The sequence below is a fragment of the Cucurbita pepo genome, chromosome 18 (assembly GCF_057944985.1).
Source record: "Cucurbita pepo subsp. pepo isolate OVF chromosome 18, ASM5794498v1, whole genome shotgun sequence".
Classification (NCBI taxonomy): Eukaryota; Viridiplantae; Streptophyta; class Magnoliopsida; order Cucurbitales; family Cucurbitaceae; genus Cucurbita; species Cucurbita pepo.
In genome coordinates this window covers 2087391-2109581 of record NC_141815.1, presented here as the reverse complement: position 1 = coordinate 2109581, position 22191 = coordinate 2087391, and the positions used below count along the sequence as shown (strand labels likewise).

At 38.8% G+C, this 22191-nt stretch overlaps 1 pseudogene; it reads right to left on the bottom strand.

Moving 5' to 3' along the window:
• Positions 1–20723: 20723 nt before the first annotated feature.
• Positions 20724–21252, bottom strand: LOC111805586 (nuclear transcription factor Y subunit B-4 pseudogene; annotated as a pseudogene).
• Between the last annotated feature and the right edge of the window lie 939 nt (positions 21253–22191).

Genomic DNA, 22191 nt, shown 5'->3' with positions numbered 1-22191 from the left:
TCAGAGTCTGGTTTAATCCACCGGTGGTATATCATTGCAGAGGAGCCGACTTTATCAAAAGTCAAGTTGAATAGCTCAGTTGGTTAGAATGTCGACCTAATTTTCTTCATTTCTACTCCTTATAATTTTCTTCATTTATGCTGTCTTGACCACCTCGACCATTCCCATGACTTTCTCGACCTCTACCTTGAATATTTTGAGAGTAGAGTAGCTTTTCATTCTTTATTGATGCCTTAGTTTGAAGTGTTTGATCGAGTGTCTCCTCCTTCTTTTTCTTATGTTGCTCGTGTGCATCGAGAGAACCGGCGAGCTCATCGACCGTAAACTTCGCTAGGTCCTTTGGCTCTTCTATGGCACATACAACATTCTCGAAGTTGTTGGTTAAGGACCTCAAGATCTTCTCCATAACCCGCATCTCGAGTAACATTTCTCCATTTCGATTTAGTTGATTTGTCATGGTCTATACGTACGTAATGTAATCAGATACATTTTCTGAGTCCTTCATCTTCATTCTCTCCAACTCGCCATGCAGAGTTTGGAGACGCAATTGCTTGACTCGGTCGTTGAACACCTTTTTCTAAAGTGTCTCACGCTTCTTTTGAAGTAATTGCCCTTGCAATCTTCTCAAAGCCCAACTCATCAACAGCCCAGAATAGCATGTATAATGCGGTCTTGTTTTGCGCTGCCGTAGAACCCATGGTATCCTATGGTTCTTCGAAACCTTCTTCCACCTCCTCCCATGCGTCTTGAGAACTGAGAAGAGCTTTCATTTGGATGCTCCAATTCTCGTAGTTCGTCTTCGTTAATCATGGTAGCGGCATTTGTCCCATCATATTCATCATCGACTCTGATACCAATTTGTTGAAAATAAAAGCTCGCTCGGATATTAATTTGTTAAAATAACACTCACGAAACTGTGAAGGAGATGTCGAGAGGGGGAGAGACAAGGAGACAAAGAATTCTGAAAAGTTCTTTTTCTATTACACTACTATACTTAAATGAGACAATTTCTATTTCTACTTTTTCTTCTTGCTCTACTTGCTCTTCTGCTTTTTTTGGTCTGCTTTTCACAATGGAAAACAAATTAATTTATACGTTTTTCTAAAGGCTAAAAATGGCTATCCCATAAACCCACTCTTTCCTACCATAATTATTGGCCATTCATTTTTTTCTTTTGGCCTATTCCTTTTATGACTCAATTCCAAAAACTTACTAAAATTAACAAAATTAAAACTACTTTTCACCATTTAAGTTTATTCCAACATTTTAAACATCTCGAAATTTAAAATAGCTTTTGTTTCGCTCGATTTTAACATATATAAGTTCTTTTCTAGTTTTGCAGAATAAATATGAATACCTCTTTTGCAAATGAACACTTCATTGATTTCAAAATATACTTTATACAATTATTCTGATAAGCAAGAGATAGATATTAGATTTCTTTTCATTCCAGGAACAAAAAGTACATTATCTAATATAATGAATCCATGCAAAAGAGGTATTCATATTTGTTCTGCAAACAAGAGGTAGATATTAGATTTCTTTTCATTCCAGGAACAAAAAATACATTATCTAATATAATGAATCTATCTCCAAAAAACAACTTTAAATTTCCTATTGATTTTGCTGAGACAAACTCTCCTGTTCCAACCCTAAGTGTTATGTCGCCTTCCGCAAACATTCTCTAGGAGCTAGTTTCCTGAAAAAAATAACAAATATGATTAGTGGCCCTTGAATCTAGTATCCAAGTTGAGTTATCATACTCTACTAAACATATTTCTACAACTAGTAAATCATATTTACCTTATTGTGCCTTTTTGGTTTTCTTCTCTGCAAGGTATTTTGGGCAGTTTCTTTTCCAGTGCCCGTTTTCGTTGCAATGGAAACATTTTCCTTTATTTGCATTTTGAACCTTGCACCTGCGGTCACTAGAAATCTTATTTTTCTCCTTACCCTTCTTCTTTATCGAAAGATTTTTAGAAGTTAAAGGACCAGACTTATTTTTGAAGGATGATCCTCGTAGTAATTTCTTACAGACAGCAACATTTGCTTCTCCTGCTTGTCTCTTGTTCACTAAGAGGGACTGATAAGTCTGTAGCTCATTGAGAAGAGCAGTTAAGTTATATTCTATCTTGTTCATCATCGCATTCCTGCAGAATTGTAGGAAGCTCTTCGAAAGAGACTCCATGATAAAACTGACTTGGCTCTTCTCATCAATGACAACTCCATTTACTTCTGCCACATTGAAATGGACCATCATGTCCAGGACATGTTCTCTAACTGAGGTCCCTTCTTTCCTACGGCAGTTGTAAACGTATTTTATGGCATCATGTCTAGGGGAGAAGGACGGTTGTCCAAACATCCCTTTCAGAGATTCCATAATCTCTTTAGCAATACCTATAACATCATGTTTCTTAGCCAAAACATCCGATATGCTGGCTAAAATGTACACTCGGGCTTTGTCATTTGCCCTTGAACAACTGTCATATGCATCCCTAACAGTTTGGTTTGCATTTGAGCTGGGGTTTGGAGGACATTCCTCAGTTAAAACAAACCTTAAATCATCAATTACAAGTATTGTGTTTAGGTTTAATTTTCAAGTTGTGTAAATGTCGCCGTTTAATTTCTCAGAAGTGAGTAATTGTACTATTGAGATTGTCGTGCTATGATATAAAAAAAATTCTATTAGTGAATTGACTTAAATCTTTTTTTTTTTTAATCCAATTAGGTTTAACAAATGTAATAATGTACCCAAAAGTTATTATTTTGCAACGATACTTTAGTGAGTCAGAGTAACTGCTATCGAGGGGAAATCAATCTGTAACGACCCTAATATTTTACCTAATTAATCTGAGGTCATTACTATACCTTGAAATGCGGAATATACATTAAATGGGCCCTATTCATAAATGCGACTTACTCTCGCCTTTTATTACCTCGTGAAAGAGAAAATGATTACAAGGAAAAAAAAGAAAAGAACATTATTGAAATAAAGGAAAAGTAACAAAACCAAAATGAATGTTTTATTCTACCCTATGGTTTATTATGCAAATATATTTCAATCTATACTAATGATGCAAACCGAATTCAGTCTAGACTACGAAATGGAAAAAAAAAAAAACAAACAACTACCCTATGCATGTGCCACAGTCCCGAGGTGTACGATGCCACCGTCGTTGTCACATGGGTGCCTTGCCCTTATCTACAAAAGTAAAGTAGCACGAGGCTTGAGTATTTCTAGAATACTTAGTAAGTGACCCCCTATCGGGGTTATGCGACAATCACATGCAATGAAATGATGGGACCTATCGTTTCGTTTCGTTTCGTTTTCCTTACGGTGCAATCCTAACGGGTAATCGTGGACGTGTACCATATACTTCGCACACCGCTGGGCCACTTTCCTTATCCGGTGGACATACTCTGGGTGCCCCTTATGCTGGGACCTGTTAAAACTAGAACCGTCATGGCAGCGCTATGCAATGCATAACGATCGTTATCCTGCCCTTGGATGTACGTGTTCGTACCCTCGTGATGGGATAGGGGTATCCCCCCAGATGCATGAACACACATAATGCATGAGGTCCCCCTACTTCTACATTTATCATTAATGACCATAACACCCCTGTCACGTTCCATGCTTCATGTCATTCTCATTTTCTATTCACATTTCATACACATTTCTATCGGGGTTATGATTCCAGACAGTTTACCGTGTTTCATGTCATACAATTCATGTTGTTCACATTCACATTTTCCATACAATCATGCCATAATCATTCAGGGACCACATATCGTCACATGCATAACATATCACATCAAACTAAGCAGCATACATAGCATACATTCACGTTCACATGCGTTCGTACTTAAGCACATTAAACTAGCATACAATTTTAATGACACGTGCAAATCCACGGGCACGTGCCAGCATACAGCAAAATACGAGTAACCTACGACGGGTGAGCCACTTACTTGGTAGGCCTTAGTCGAAGTACTCCCTAGTATATAACGTAAGCTCCTAGCTTCTCGTGAACGTTCTACGCTTCCGTTGGTGGTTGGTTCCTATTGGTTCATTCGTCACTTTTGTTAGTATTTCACAAATATAATTAATTCCCAACTTGAATTTGTGAAATACGACCTTAAAATGTTCTATTTTACCTTAATAGGGACGAAACTAAGTCTGGGAGTGTCGGAACGGTGACAAATGGGCTGGAAATAGGTTTCTCGAGCTGAATAAGCCACTAGGGCCGAGAAGCCGCCGCCGAGCCGATTGAGCCACCAGAGCCGAGGGGAGTCACGCTGTAGATGTGCCACATGGCACAATCAGAGTGTGACGCGTGTGCAGGGGTCTCGGGTCGAGGCTCAGGTTATCGGATCGCTCACGGGTCTCGGGCCGTACGCGGGTGATGGGCCGTTCGCGGGTGACAGGCCGTTCGCGGGTGAAGGAAAAATGCAGGCGGGCTGGGCTTATGAGTTTTGGGCTGAAGCGCTTGGGCATTGGGAACCGTCAGGTAGTGGGCTGACCTAAGGGGACTGGGTTCGGTTCGGGTTGTGGGATCCGATCCTCGGGTCGGACTTCGTCCTCTTCGCCCGATTGCCTGTACGTTCTTCTGGCGACCTTTCTCTCTCCTCGTTAATGTCGTCTCAACGTCCTTTTTCTCTCCTTTTTTCTCCTTTCCCGAGTCTCTTCTTCACCCTAACCCCGTTTTTTGTACAGATTTCATTTGTAAGGGCCTCACTCTCAGATCTGGAGAAGTTCGAAAGTCCGACATTCCGTCTTCCTTGCTGACGGTGTTCAACGTAAAGGATTCGTCTAAATCTACTCCTGATGTCTGTAAAAGGTTATGGGATGACTTTTGTGTAGTAAAATGGAGGTTTTGACGTCAATCTCGTATGAATCGGCTTCGCCGGAGTTTCATCGGGGTTTTCTGTTCCTTCTCATTTTTTTCACTGTTTTCGTTCTTTGCAGGTCGTTTCGGGGTGGCTGAAGGTCAGGGTCGAGTTCTGTTGCATCCCAGCCTTCGGCTGCCCTTTGTGGGTCGTGTGCTAGCGAAAACTCTAGCATTCGCTGGAGTTTTCGGTTCTATCAACGACCCCCATTTTTTTTTTCCGGTTTCGTTACACAATCACTCCTTTACTAAACCAAGACATTCTTGACTTAAAATACTAATCCTAGAATAACTCTTTATTCCTATAGTGTTTTAGTTATCGTCATTTTGGTCAAAAATCTACTAACTCTTAGTAATTCTTCGTAAGTGTGACTCGCCATTTTTAGACTTTAGAGATTGGCCCCAACAATGCTATTGAATGAAAAAGCCAAAGTTGGGAATGGACCTAAGAAATCCTATCCATTTCTGGAGTTTGCATTGTTTCTTCTCCTATGTTACGACCCAACGAATGGGTAGTTGCTCTAGGGCAACATCCAGGTGGAACATGAGAATCTCACGGTGCAACCTGGTGGTGGAGACCATAGGATGCGTTGATATACTTCCTTCCACTTACTATAAATACTTTCTCTACTCAACTTGTTATTAACTCATGCAAATACCTTCCGAATGGAGGCTGCTCCTAGGGTGACAAGAGGCCGAGCATGAATCTCACGGTGTGAATTTTCCAGAGAGCGTAAAAAAGAAAACAATGTATCTCATATACATTTTTCCTCCCACTATGTATTTTAGACAGTTGGGTATACTCATTACTTAGGTATATTCTCGCTTATTAAATATAACCTAAGTCTAGGTGATTTTTCCAAAAAAAAAAACTTACATCACTCACACATGCTCATAAAACTGGGCTAACTAAGCTCAAGTATTGGCCTGATTTCCAGGTAGCAGGTGTTCCGTAAACTGTCAATTTAAGTACATCCAGCTTTAGACAAGATCGTGCCAGGTGATCTTTCTTGTAACCGCAATTTTACAAGATATCAACCTATTTTAACTATTAAAATTGATCGTGTTTGGTTCTTAATCCTAAGTGAGCATGCACCTATCTTTATTATAGATTTTAACGTCTATCTCGTTTTATGACGTTGAAAATAACCTATAACATGCATCTAACATGCTTTATATAACAATTATATAATCATCCATTCCATGCAATAATATAACAATTTAGATCTATCATTCATGGAACCCTAAACATACATACTATACATTATAACACTTATAGCATACTTGTAATACATGAAACATGCTTAGCCTATGGTAGGATTTTAAATCTATATGGCATACTTTATGCATATACATTTTCTATTTAATTAAACCATACATTCACAATGCATAATTAATTAAACACGCTAAAGTGGACTGGTTTTGGCATTTTAAAGCAAGCAATTAACTAAATTATTACATTAATGATTAAAAATTAACATGATCCACTCCCTCGAGCCTGCCACCGGTCGGGTTGGATCGAGAAGCAAAAATTCTTCCTTCTTCTTCTTCGGTTCAGCTTGTCATCATTTCCATTATTGATCAATTACAACCTTGAATGGACTCTAATGACTCCATAAAAATTACCGACCTTTCTTCACTCATTAAAGTCCATACACATTAGGACAATAACAATAATTGTATCAAACGGAAGCATAGAAAAATGCCAAAACCATAAACATCCACTTTAGCATCCACAATTTTTCATTCATGAAATGGACCCACCATTCTCAAATTAATGTAAATAAAGTGCCTAAAACTTGCTCTGATACCGTGTTGTTATAACACGTGCGGAAGCAATTTAGATCTTAGTCACTCTAAGTACATCAATTATAGTAAATTAGCTAGCATGTTCATAAGTATTAAAACTCAAGGAGTTTGAGTACTAACCTTTTGTAGTTTAAATTTCTTTTTCCTCACGAACCGGTTTCGAACCACCACTAGTGTCTAAACTACTATTCTGGCCTTAGAACGGGATTGTGGAATTCAGTGAGTGACTAAATTTGGAAGGGATTTAGTATATGTGAAAAGAGAGTTTGTGAGAGATTTTCTCAAAGTTTTTCCAAGCATAATTTCCATGTAACTTGATCACTCTATTTATAGAGTCCATGTTGATGCAAATTTGAGATTACCCAATTTTGACACTCAAATTTGTGAGTTTATTTGGCAAACATGCAAGTTTGGTTAAATCAAATTTTGATACTCAAAATTCCACTAACTCAAACATGTATTTTTCCATTAAATGAGTCAACATTTTGACTTTCTTCATTTTAATTCAACAATTAATTTAAATAATCAATTTCAAATTAAGGTAATATTAAATGATTAATTAAATAATTTAATTAATTCAAATGCCCATCCCAAGTATGAATAAAATATTTAAATCTTATTTAAATTTATGCGATTCTCTCTTTTTGTTTAATTCGTAAATAAAACAAAAATGCAGTTAAATATATCGTATATATTTAGCGCATATTCCCTAATTCGAATTCGAACATTTTGAACTCACTCGTCATACTATTCTATGGTTTAGTCCGATATGAGCTAGTAGGGGGACTTAATGGACCTATAGATCATGGGCTCCAACGATCCGAGATTAACCGACTAAACTCATTAACCCTTTTAACCAACATTCGTTAACTACTAGGACACTCCACTAAAGCCTAGTAGTTGCACTCCCCTCACTATAGATATATTTATGTCCATTTGATATAACCATGATTAGTAAGTCGATCCTTCACAGGTTGTTCGTAACTAGAGTTGGGTCAATTTACCGTTTTACCTTTGAAGTTACTACTTGTTCCTTATGTCCCATTTATCCTCTCATGAACAACTGGTTTGTGGTCCAACCAGTAAACCAAATCCCTCTCAGGCCAATGAGAGGGTGGGGCCCCTTGTTCAAGACCTGGAGTCAGTACTTGAGGGAACAACCTCTCTACTATCCTTAAAAATGAGTAGGAGTGAATTCCATCTTGCACCTTATGTCCTCAGCTATTCACTCAGTCCCCTGAAATGGGAGGCTTATTGAGTCGGCGAACTCGAGCCACTCTCACCCATGCAAATCTAAGGATAATTTCGAATAAACAAGAGTTCATGGTTAGCTCAAGATTAAGATCGAGTTACCTAGGTCATCGAATGAAAAAATCATTCTCAACATTAAACAACATTATAAAGTAAGAGTGATTTTCTTCATGGTCCGATCTTATGCAATACTCATTGCATAGAATGCCCCCACTTACATGTCTCCGCATGTACAGTTTAGTGATCACATTGTTTATATCATATACATAAGTGGGCCACATCCATAGTGTCCCTAGGATAAGGTACTCAACCTTATCCTTGTACTATAGATCATTTCGACTATATACTTGAACTTGATCCACTCTTATGTCTCTACATATAGTTCAAGTAATCATACTATAGTAAGAGTGTTCTTAGTTTATTGGATTTAGATTAATAATCGTAAAATTCACTTTATTCAGTAACAATCTTTACTGAATAAACAACAATAATAACTTTATTGAAAATAGAATATGTTTTTGTTTACAAACTATGAGTTTTAGAACATAAAACCCAACATTGTGAAGGTATGGGGCATTCCGTTGAGCATCGTCAGTGATAGGGATGATAGATTCATTGGCGCATTTTGGACTGAGCTATTCATCTTCTTGGGAATGACTTTAAACATCTCCTTGAGCTATGATCCTAAAACCGATGGACAGACAGAATAGTTCAACTACTTGCTCGAGGAATGCTTGTGTCACTTCATTGACGCTCGCCAGAAGAACTATGTACAACTTCTTGATGTCACTCAGTTTTGTTTTAATTGTCAAACGAGTTCGTCTATGGGAAAGATCCCCTTCAAAATTATAAATGGACGTCAACTGACCTTGTCCCTTGATCATCCTTATGCAGGAAATAACCCTCAAGCTTAGAACTTCACCAGAGAATGGAAATAGACAATAGATATAGCCCGAGTGTATTTGGTAAAAGCTTCCAAACACATGAAGAAGTGGGCGGACAAGAAACGTCGCCCCCTCCAGTTTCGAGCAGGTGACCAAGTCCTCATCAAGCTGAGGCCAAAACTTCAAATTCCGCAATCGAAAGGACCAAAGACTTGTTCGAAAAAATGAAGACCCGATTGAAGTTCTCAAAAAGATTCGGGCTACTTCTTATAGAGTTGCATTACCCACATGGATGAAAATCCACCCAGTAATTCATGTGAGTAACCTGAACCCCAATCACCCCAATCCAAACGACGAGCATCGATCTCAAAACAAGAGACATCAAAGAAGTAGAGGCAATCCTGGCTTACAGGGTTAGGAAGGTAGGAAGACTTGTACAGAGGATTCGCGAATTCCTTGTCAAATGGAAGAACCTCCGTACGAAAGAAACAAGCTGGGAACGCACTAAAGATCTGGACTTCGCCGCAACCCACATCACCAGGTTTGAAAACAGTCGGTTGATAAGGACGTCAACCAATTAGGTGGGGGAGAATGTGTCACAATCATACTCGTCCAGGGTGTGCTGCCCATGGTCGCATGCCCAATCCAAGACAAACCCTTTATGTTTCTTCTTGAACCAAGGCCAGAGGCTCGAGCATACGTCGCTTGGTCGTAGGCGACGTAAGAACGAATTAGCTGAACTCACTTGTTGCTGGGAAGTGAGAGTCGCACAATCGCAAGTCCTCTGCCATCCAAAGTGCGATTCTAACACTAAGCGAGCACTCTACCATCTGAGCTACATCCCCACAATTCTTACAACCCATCATCAATAAAAGTGAAAATGAAAAATTATGGTTGCTTAATATATGACATAAATAGGAAAAAAATTAAACATAAATAACTATTGATAGTTTTATTTATTTATATATAAGATTGGAGATGTGGGATATCCTAATCCCCGTACCTCTCGAATGCAAGCGAACGCTCTACCATCTAAGCTACATCCTCACGTTTCTTACATAACAAAACACTAAATGTCTTGTCATGAATACTAGTGAAAATAAAAAAATATCATTGCTCAATATATGTCATAAATTAGGTAAAAATTTAAAATAAATCAAATAAAACACTAAAAATTCCCGTAAAAAATATCATTGCACGGTATCAATCACAGTACCTTTCGTATGCTAAACGAGTGCTCTAAAGTCTGAGCTACATCCCCACGTGTGGCTGATCATCCTCTCGGACCTACTACTGATCATCGCCTTGGTAATTCTTACATAACAAAACACTAAATGTCCCATCATGAATACTAGTGAAATTTAAAAATATCATTGCTCATATGTCATATATAGGTAAAAGTTTAATATAAATCAAATAAAACATTAATAATTATTGATTTTTTTTCTTTTTATATAACATTGGAGATGCGGGGTATCGATCCACGTACCTCTCGTATGCTAAGTGTCACAATCGCACTTTTGATGGCAGCAGACTTGCGATTGTGCGGCATTCACTTCACAACACAAGTGAGCTAAGCCAATTCGTTCTTGCATCGCCTACGGCCAAGGAACGTATGCTCGAGCCTTTGGCCCCAATTTAAGAAGAAAGTTTTAGAAACAGGGGCAGAGAGTTTGCAAAAGAGAGTTTTGAAAGCAAGATTTGAAAGATTGAAATTTGTGTTATATGTGATGCAAGCAAAAACACAACAACAATGACTTACAACATATAACTATCGAGTAGGGAGATGTTCACAACTAATCATATCCCTCTATAGTACATTTTGAGGCATTTTATTTCTGGCAGACCTAGACATGATTTTTTCGAAATGTCATACTCCTTAGAAATTCAAAAGAAAAGCACTACAACATGGAAAGACATAAAGGATTTGGCTTGACATGTGCATTCGGCCATGGGCAGCACGCCCTGGACGAGCATGACCGTGACATCCTCCCCCACCTAATTGGTTGACGTCCTTGTCAACCGACTATATTCAAATCTGGCGATGTGGGTGGTGGTGGAGTCTAGATCTTCTGTGCGTTCCCAGCTATTTTCTTCTATAGGGAGGTTCTTCCATTTGACAAGGAACTCGTGAATCCTCCGTGCAGGTCTTCCTATCTTCCTAACCCTATCAGCTAGGATTGTCTCTACTTCTTTGATGTCTTTTGTTTTCAGATCGATGCTCGATCTAGTGATTGCATTTCGTTGATCGTCGTTTGGATCGAGGTGATAGGGCTTCAGGTTACTCACATGAATTACTGGGTGGATTTTCATCCATGTGGGTAACGCAACTCTGTAACAAGTAGCCCCAATCTTTTTTAGAACTTCAACTGGGCCTTCATATTTTTTAACAAGTCTTTAGTCCTTTCAACTACGGAATCTGATGTATTCTGGTCTCAGCTTGATAAGGACTTGGTCTCTTGCTCGAAATTGGAGGGGGTGACGCTTCTTGTCCGCCCACTTCTTCATGTGTTTGAAAGCTTCTTCCAAATACGCTCTAGCTATATTTGTTGTCTGCTTACATTCTCTAGTGAAGTTATGAGCCTGAAGGTTTTTTCCTGCATAAGGATGATTAATAATATGGGGCAAGGTTAGATGTCGTCCACTTACAATTTTGAAGGGGCTCTTTCCCGTTGACGAAGTTGTTTGACAATTGAAACAAAACTGAGTGGCGTTCAGAAGTTGTACCTAGTTATTATGACGAGCGTCGACGAAGTGACATAAGTATTTCTCGAGCAAGTAGTTGAACCGTTCCGTCTGTCCATCCGTTTGGGGATGGTAGCTCAAGGAGATGTTTAAAGTCATTCCCAAGAAGGCGAATAACTCAGTCCAGAATGTGCGAATGAATCTACCATCCCTATCGCTGATGATGCTCGACGAAATACCCCATAGCTTCACAATGTGTTTGAAAAATAGTTGGACTGTTAGTTCGACCGAGCATATTTTCGGGGTGGGAATGAATGTTGCATAATTCGAGAATCGGTCTATGATAACCAAGATGGCTTCATACTCACCGACTTTTGGGAAGTGTGTTATGAAGTCCAGATACACACTTTCCCAAGGCCTTATTAGCACGGGTAGAGGTTCCAAGAGTTCCAAGACTTTGGCTTTCTCGACTTTGTTCTATTGGTAGATGAGGCACGTCTTGGTGTACGGAATTATGTCGTCACACATATTTGGCAAGAAATACCCCTTTTTGATTAAGGCATAAGTTCGTTGCCACCTAGGGTATCCAGCTCAAAAAGTATCATGACATTCTTGGATGAGCTTCTTTCTTAGTTCTCCTGTTCTTGGACATATAATATGTTTCCTTTTTTCATTAGAAGGTCTCCCTCGACCCAAAACTGTCATGTCTTACCCTCTTTGGCTAGTTCAACGACGACTTTGGTCGACGGGTCTTGAAGTAAATGTTCTTTTATGATGTTGCGCATCGATCCATCAACCTTACTTGAATGAATATGGGCTAACATGCACAGGGCTGCATGTTTGCCCTTCCGACTCAGTGCATAGACTATTTGGTTTCTCTTTCCTGTTTTAGGTTCAGATTTGAAGTCGAAATCGACTAACGACTCTTGCCATCGAGCTTGTTTTGCCGTCAACTTCGGTTGATCAAAGAAGTGCCAAATGGCACGGTTGTCCGCCTTCACTACGAAGTGTGATCCCAAGAGGTACTGTCTCTAGACTCGTAGGCAATGTACAACAACTAGCATCTCATTTTCGGAGACAGTGTACCTCCTTTCTGCATCATTGAGCTTTCGACTTTCATAAGCGATGGGGTGGCCTTCTTGGATAAGGACACCGCCTAGGGAAAAGTTGGAAGCATCTTTCTCTACTTCAAATGGCTTAGAAACATCCACCAATCCGAGGATAGGACCTCTCGTCATGGTTGTCTTCAGATCTTCAAAAGTCATTTGACATTCGTTTGACCACGACCAAGGGTGGTCTTTCTTCAGAAATTCTGTTAATGGGGCGGCTCGTCGTGAAAATCCTTCAACGAACCGCCTATAATAGTTTGCCAATCCTAGGAAGGATCGTACATCGGATACGGAAGTAGGGGTTTTCCACTCTTGGATAGCTTTTATCTTGTCGCTGTCCATACTGATCTGCCCACAACTGATGACATGTCCAAGGAAGTTGATGCATGCTTGTGTGAAAGCACATTTTTCTTTCTTGATGTATAACTGATTCTGTCGTAGCTTGTCGAACACTAGCTTTAGGTGCATCTTGTGCTCTTCTAGGGTTGTGCTATATACGACTATGTCATCGAGGTATACTACGACAAATTGATCCAAGTATTCATGGAAAACCTGGTTCATTAACGTGCAAAACGTAGTTGGGGCGTTTGTCAGGCCAAAGGGCATTACCAGGAACTTGAAAGCCCCGTATCTTGTTACACACGTGGTCTTGGGTTCATCCCCTTCTGCGATACATACTTGGTAGTACCCTGATCATAAGTTCAGTTTCGTGAAATATTTGGCCCCGTGAACCTGGTCAAACAAGTTAGATATTATCGGTAGTGGGTATTTGTTACATACTGTCACCTTGTTTAAGGCTTTATAGAATATGCATAGATGCAATGTCCCATCCTTCTTCTTCTAAAACAGTACTGAGGCTCCGTAGGGTGCCTTTGCGGGGTGGATGAATCATGCCGCCAACAACTCATCTAGTTGCTTTCTCAATTCGGCTAGCTCAGGGGGAGCCATCAGATATGTGTTCTACGCTGGGGGTTTTAACTCCGAGGAGAAGTTCAATTTCGTGATCGATGCCTCGACGAGGTGGTAATGTTTGTGTAAGCTCTCTGGCATTATGCCAGCATAGCTGTCTAGTACATCCTTGATTTCGCTCGGAATGGTCTCCTCAGTGGTCACGTCTTCAATTAGGGGTATAGCCATAAATGTGGGTTCCTCTCGTGCGAGTCCTCTTTTCAATTGTATGACAGCGATCATTCTAAGGTTTCCTGGTTGTTTGATGTTTGCAAGTATTACTGTGAGGTTGTGATCGGTAATCACCAAGCATTTTGCCAGTCGTACTGGGATAACTTTGTGTTCTAGCAGGAAGTCCATCTCAAGTACAACGTCAAAGTCGTCCATACAAACCACGACAAGGTCCATTTCTCCTAACCAGGCCCCTAATTTCAAAGGGAACTCTTTTGGAAACTCCCACGATAGGCAAAGCCTCGGAGTTGATAGCTTTCATTTTTCCAGGGTCCTTTTCTATGGTGAGTCCCAATCTTCGGGCTTCTTGGTCGGCAATGAAATTGCGGGTCGCACCTGAGTTTATCAAGGTGCTCTTGCTCGATCGGAAGTTTATTGTTGGTCTATGAACATAAGCCCTTTCTCTATTATCTCTTTCGGGTCGACTTTCCGTTAGAGGACTGACAGGAATTTAAGCGCACCCATTCGGGAGTTGTCTTGATCTTCCTTCTTGTCTTGTGTAGTATCGACTCTTGTGTCATTGCTCTCTTGAATGGACACTTGGAGTGCACTAAGAGAGGCTCGGTGAGGACAGTAGGATAGTTTGTGGGGGCCTTTACACAACAGGCACTGTAAAGGCATCGTCAGGTAGTTCCTTTGAGGGTAAGGTCCTCGAGATGTCCCCACTTGGTTATTCTTAGGAGGTCTATCTGCCCCTCCATTTGGTATGTCGTTACTTCCGTTTGGCCTATTTGGGCCTTCGTTTCGATGACCCTGCGACTTATATGCTTTGCCCCCAGTGTTTGGGGTTTGTGTTATTTTTCTTTGGAAACTAGCTTCGCTTCCAAAGTCTAGGTGTCTTTCAGCGTGGCGATTGCCGTGACTAGGTCTTGAACCTTTTTCTCATATATTTTTATCTTGGCCCACGGTTGCAACCCATTTATGAAGAGGAATACCTGTCTTTCTCTAACATGCCCCTGATCTAGCGTCAAGGTCGAGAACTACCCGACATATTCCCTTATGTTTTAAGTTTGTTTTAGTGCTAATAGTTTTTCCCTTGCTATGTTTCTACGTTTTCGGGGAATAATTGGTCCTTCAACTCTCTCTTGAGGTCTTCCCACGAGTCGATGGTGCATAATCCTTTTTTAATGTCTTGCACCTTCGAGCGCCACCGAAGCTTTGCATCGTCTATGAGATGCATTGTGGCTACTGTAAATTTTATGTTGTCGATACAGGCTGTTGTGGTTTTGAAGTATTGTTTGACATCAAAGATGAAGTTCATTAACTCTTTGGGGTCCCGATTACCTTTGAAGGGTTTGGGATTTGGAAACTTCAGTTTGTTGGGTCCTGTATGAGTTTTCCCTGTCGTGACGTTCTCCACAGCTTTCATGGTCACCCCAATTCGGGTGTTCATCTCGGCTATCTTTTCTTGGATGACATCGATCGTTGTTCTGAATTTGTCAGCTAATCCATTAAACAACTTCATCATGGTATTTTGTAGCTCGTTGAACTCTTCGCCACGTCCCTCCTTGTGCGCAACAGAGCTATCAGGACTACCAGCAGGTCTTGAGCTGCTCGTAGAAGTAACTCTCTCTTCGAGCGAGTCCACTCGGAACATTAGTTCTTTGATTGGCAACCCATCTAGGCAGTTGACCTTGCGTCGATTTTTTTGACTTTTTCATTCAATTCCGTCACTCGTGCTTCCAGGAAGCGAACGGTGTCAAGGACTTCTTTGAGGAACAACATTTCCTCCTCTATCAAAGTAAGCCGGTCGGCTTGTGATTTGGGTGTCAACTTTTTCGTCAACATGGTTTCGGTCTTTAATATGTCACAGAGCTAACAAACCTCTAATACCACTTGTCACAATCGCACTTTTGATGGTAGCGGACTTGCGATTGTGCGGCGCTCACTTCCCAGCACAAGTGAGCTAAGCCAATTCATTCTTGCGTCGCCTACGACAAAGCGACATATGCTCAAGCCTCTAATCCCGGTTTAAGAAGAAAGTTTTAGAAAACGGGGGTAGAGAGATTTCGAAAGAGATTTTTGAAAGCAAGATTTAAAAGATTGAAATTGGTGTTATATGTGATGCAAGCAAACAGGCAACAACAACGGCTTACAACATATAACTTTCGAGTAGGGAGAAGTTGACAACTAGTCATATCCCCTATAGTACATTTTGAGGCATTTCATGTCTGGCAGCCCTAGACATAATTTTTCTAAAACGTCATACTTACTAGAAATACAAAAGAAAAGCATTACAACATAAAAAGACATAAAGGGTTTGACTTGGCATGGACATGCAACAACACGCCTTGGACGAGCATGACCGTGACACTAAGCGAGAGCTTACCACTGAGCTACATCCCCACAATTATTACATAACAAAACACTAAATGTCCGTCATGAATACTAATGAAAGTTAAAAAATATCGTTGCAACATAGAAAGACATAAAGGGTTTGACTTGGCATGGACATGCACCAACACACCTTGGACAAGCCTGACTGTGACACTAAGCGAGAGCTTACCATCTGAGTTACATCCCCATTTTTATTTCATAACAAAACACTAAATGTCCCGTCATGAATACTATTGAAAGTTAAAAAAATATCATTGCTCAATATACGTCATAAATAGGTACAAATTTAAAATAAATCAAAATAAAAAATTATTGATTGTTTTCTTTTTATATAAATTTAGAGATGCAGGGTATCGATCCCCATACCTCTCGCATGCTAAGCGAGCACTCTCCATCTGAGCTACATCCCCTTAATTTTTACATAACAAAACACTAAATGTCTCATCATGAATGCTAGAGAAAATTAAAAAATATCATTGCTCAATATATGTCATAAATAGGTAAATCCCCACACCTCTCACATGCTAAGCAAGCACCCTACCATCTGAGTTATATCTCCACAATTCTTACATCATAAAACACTAAATTTCCCGTCATCAATAATAGTAAAAACATAAATAGGGAAAAATTAAACATATATAATTTTTTATAGTTTTATATATCTATATCTATATATATATATATATATATATATATATAAAATATTGGAGATGCAGTACCTCTCGCATGCTAAGCGACGCTCTACCATCTGAGCTACATCTCCTAGATTCTTACATCACAAAACACTAAATGACCAATCATCTATACTAGTGAAAATTAAAAAACATAGTTACTTTGATCCCCGGATTCTTACATCACAAATCCTTTAATGGACCATCATCACACAAATAGGAATTTTTCTTTTTAATATATATAAGATAGGAGATACGGAGTATCAATCGCAATGCCTCTGGCATGCTAAGCGAGTGCTCTACATTTGAGCTACATCCCCACAATTCTTACATCACAAAACACTAAATGTACCGTCATCTATACTAATGAAAATTAAAAAAAACATAGTTGCTCCGATCCCCGTACTCGCCATGCTAAGCTACATATCCCCACGATTTTTACTTAATGGACCATCATCACACAAATAGGGTAATATTTTTTAATATATATAAGATTAGAGATGCACGGTACCGATCTCCGTACCTCTTGCATGCAAAGTGAGGGCTCTACCATCTGAACTACATCCCCTCAATTTTTACATCTCAAAACCCTTAATGTCCCGTCATCAATAATAGAGAAATTAAAAAAATATCGTTGCTAAATAGGGAAAATTAAACATAAATAATTATTGATAGTTTTTTTTATTTTTTAAATATATATAAGATTGGAGATTCGGGGTATCAATCCCTATACCTCTCACATGAAAAGTAAGTGGTCTACCATTTGAGCTACATTCCCACGATTCTTATATCACAAAACACTAAATATTTCATCATCAATACTAGTGAAAATTTAAAAATATAAATGCTTCGAGAATTTTTTTTTTTTTTTTTATATATATATAAGATTGGAGATGTAAGGTATCAATCCCCGTACATTTCGCATGCTAAGCAAGCACTCTACCAGCTAAGCTACATCCCAACGATTCTTATATCGCAAAACACTAAATGTCCCGTCATCGATACCTTTGAAAATTAAAAAATATAGATGCTTCGAGAATTTATATATATATATATATATATATAAGATTGGAGATGCAAGGTATCGATCCCTGTACCTCTTGCATGCAAAACGAGCTACATCCCCATGATTCTTACTTCACAAAACCCTTAATGTCCCGTCATCAATAATAGTGAAAATAAAAAAATATTGTTACTTTTTGAATATAAGATTGGAGATGCAAGGTATTAATCCCCGTACCTTTCACATGCTAAGCAAGCGCTCTACCATTTAAGTTACATCCCCATGATTCTTATATCACAAAACACTCAATGTCCCGTCATCAATACTAGTGAAATTTAAAAATATAGATACTTCGGAAATTTTTTTTTTTTATATACATAAGATTGGAGATAAAGGTATCAATCCCCGTACCTCTTTCATGCAAAGCGAGCACTCTACCATCTGAGCTACATCCCCATGATTCTTATATCACAAAACCCTTAATGTCCAACGTTGGATATAAGAGCATGCTTACTTCGAAAAGAGGAGTGATATGGCGATAGAGCGACGGAGAGTAACCATCGATTCCAACGTTGGATGGACTTTATGGTCACTGATCAATGATGATGGAAAACCTTCTCAGATCAAAAAATATTGGAGTGTTGTGGAGCAAGGAATTTCTACACCGGCATAAGAAGAAGTTTTCAGAAGGACAAAAGAAAGCAATTGAAGATCTTAAGTTGAAAGATTTAAAAGCCAAAAACTATCTCTTCCGAGCTATAGATCGTCCAACTCTAAGAACCTTCTGATGAAAGACACATCCAAAGATTTTGAGACTCCTTGAAACAGAAGTACTAGGGAACAACTCGAGTCAAACTTGTACAATTGCAAGCTCTACGCTGACTTGTAAGTTCGTTATGACACGTCCAAAGATTTTTGGGACACCGTGAAACAGAAGTACCAGGGAGCAACTCGAGTCAAACTTGTACAATTGCAAGCTTTACGCTGATTTGTAAGTTCGTTACGACACGTCCAAAGATATTTGGGACTCCTTGGAACAGAAGTACCAGGGAACAGCTCGATTCAAACGTGTACAATTGCAAGCCCTTCGCTAACTTGTAAGTTCGTTACGACATGTCCAGAGATATTTGAGACTTCATGAAAGAGAAGTACCAGGCAACAACTCAAGTCAAACTTGTACAATTGCAAGCTCTTCGCTGACTTGTAAGTTTGTCACGACACGTCCAAAGATATTTGAGACTCCTTGAAATAGAAGTACTAGGGAACAACTCGAGTCAAACTTGTACAATTGCAAGCTCTTCGCTGACTTGTAAGTTCGTTACGACACATCCAAAGATATTTGGGACTCCTTGAAACAAAAATACCAGGGAACAACTCAAGTCAAACTTGTACAATTGCAAGCTCTTCGCTGACTTGTAAGTTCATGTAACAGCTCAAGTCCACCGCTAACAGATATTTTATTCTTTGGACTTTCCCTTTGGGGGTTCCGCTTTAAAACGCGTCTGCTAGGGGAAGGTTTCCACACCCTTATAAACGTGTTTCATTTTCCTCTCCAACTAATGTGCTACTCTCACAGTTCGACTATGTCATTTGCTCGATTGAGGAGTCTAATGATTTAAATTCCTTATCCATTGATAAGTTACAAAGTAGTCTCTTAGTGGACGAGCAAAATGCATGACCATGTTTACGAGGAAGAACAAGCTCTACAAGTCGAGTATTAACTATAATGACAAAATGGTCAAAATGGTCAAAAACAACAACCTCAAAGAATCTCTTTCTACGTCTTCCTTAGGTTGAAGATTAAAGTACCAGACAAGCATTTATAAAAGTGATTAAAATATTTGAGATCCATATCAACTTTAAATAACATTAAAATCATGAGACACATGAATGCATTTGAGGAGTAGATTCATATTAAAATATCACATACAAAACTTTCATTTAGTGGAAACTTCACCTGGGGGAGGTGGGGAACTCTATTTGCATACCAAAAAAAAAAAAAAAAAAACGTTCAAATTTATAATTTTTCGCTAAACTTTGATGATCCAAAAATTTTCGATCCATTAAATCGAACCCAAATTTAGTTTGAAATTTGGGTTATGAAATGATTTGGGTTAGGTTCAAATAAATAAAAAATTTATGAATTAAGTTGGTTCATTGATTTCTATAAAATTAGATAGAGGCTGTAAGTAAACTTGGGTTGACACTCTAACCGAGCTTTCCACACGACAGAGTTCTCAATGTTATTTATAAGTTTTATTCGGTTTTGGGTCAACTCGAGTTTTTTATCCTATGAATCGAAAACCGAACCGAGTCACTTAAGGTTCAGAAAAAACAACCCAACCCAACCCATATAATTCGGGTTGGGTTGGTCCGGGTTGTTGTGCTGTCGGGTTAGATGTACACCCTTGAAACTAACCTGAATTTATTGTAGTTTTAAAAAATACATTTTTTATTATAATTAAATTATATATATACATATATTTATTTTATTTTATAATAATTTTTTATTATTTATCCTCCAAGAGCTCTTTAAAATAATTTTTAACGGTTTGGAATATAATTTTTTAAAATATATATTAAAATTAAAAATTTGATATTTTATTAAAATTGAAAAAATTTAGAATCCGAACAATTGAATTTAGTTTAAAAATATTTCAACCCGACTCGACTCAACCCAAATTCTCAATTAAATCCTTTTCAACGATTATCTTAAAACAATTGAGTTTTATTGATAGACGATATTAGATAGTTGTTTAGAAGCATGTCGATAATTTGTACAAAAACGCTCGTGGGCGATTGATGTTCTAATTTACGAAAGTACCATAAATTTAACGTTCAATGTTATTTAAAGATAAGAAAGATTAACTTTATACTAATAACAAAATACGATGATGAAACGACTCAACAACTCAATTAATGTAAACGCTATCCATAAGTCAAGAAATCACAAAGTAATAATTGTCTATCCGAAGAACAATTAATTTTATTTCTTGCAGATTAAGAAACATTTTAAAAAAGATTTCATGGTTCCGACGTTTCACCATGATAAAACTCGAGTTCTTGTTCTTGTTCTTGTTCTTGATCTTGATCGTGTCGTTGTTGTTCTGGAGCGATATTGGTTTTGAATTGAGCGTTGATTCTCTCGACGTCCCTATATTTGAGCAAGTACTTGGCGGAAGCCTCAGCATAGTTGTCTAAGCCAAAAGAACCAAAAGCCCAACAAATATCATCGCCATTGAGAGTTCTTCGATTGTCTTTGTGACATTTTTCAGCTGCTTCACTTGTTACGAAGCTGATGAACTCTGTTGCACATTCTTGCATTGTCGCTTTGGCTTCTTTGGAAATCTTGGCCTTTTGGGGAAGAATCTTCTTCATTAATCTCCCAACGTTGGCAATTGGTAGTTGAAGCTCATCACCATTGTTCTCTCCCATTTTCAAACTCAATGTATTTTGATCAAATATGGTGTTGGGTTACCTCGTATATATATGTATACATGTTTTGAAAAAATATATTTTATAAGCCAATCCAAACATAAAGACATGAATACCATTTTAAAAATCGATAGCTTTTCACTCCCGTGCATTGAACTTTAACGATCTATGCCCAAGATTCGAAATTTGGATTTCGCACCTGATAGTCCTGAAATTCCTTTACGACGGGGTCATACTCCTTGCTTCTGAGAGTGAAGACTTCGAACAGACCAACACAAATCCTTCCAACATATTTTGTCGTTACTCACTTTCACACCCTTATGAAGAATGTTTTGTTCCCGTCTTGAACCGATGTTGGATCTCGCAATTCATCTCACTCGATCTAGTGTTCTCGCTGGCAGCTTCATTCCCCTCTCCAATCGATGTGGGATCCCCTTTTCGTGCCCAGCGTCGTCGCTGACACTCGTTCCTCTCTCCAATCGATGTGGGATCTCACTATCAACCCCTCTTCAGGGCCCAGTATCCTCGTTGGAAGCTTCGTTCCCTCTCTAACTGATGTGGGATCTTATAATACATCCCCTTCGAGCCCAGCGTCCTCGCTGACATTCGATCCTCTCTCTAATCGATGTAGGATCTCACAATTCACCCCCTTTGGGGCCCAATATCCTAGCTGGTACACTATCCAGTGACTAGCTCTGATACCATATGTAACAACTCAAACTCACTTCTAACCGATATTATCCTCTTTGGGCTTTCTCTCAAGATTTTTAAAACGTGTCTGCTAGGACACCCTTATAAAGAATTTGAATATCTCGTATCAGAAATGGCATTGATTTGAATATGAATACTAGCTAACTTATTAAGATGAATGTCAATTCAATTCGTATTAGGTTAAACACGTGCATTGGTGAGTAAAATCAGTAACCAAGTGTAACAATT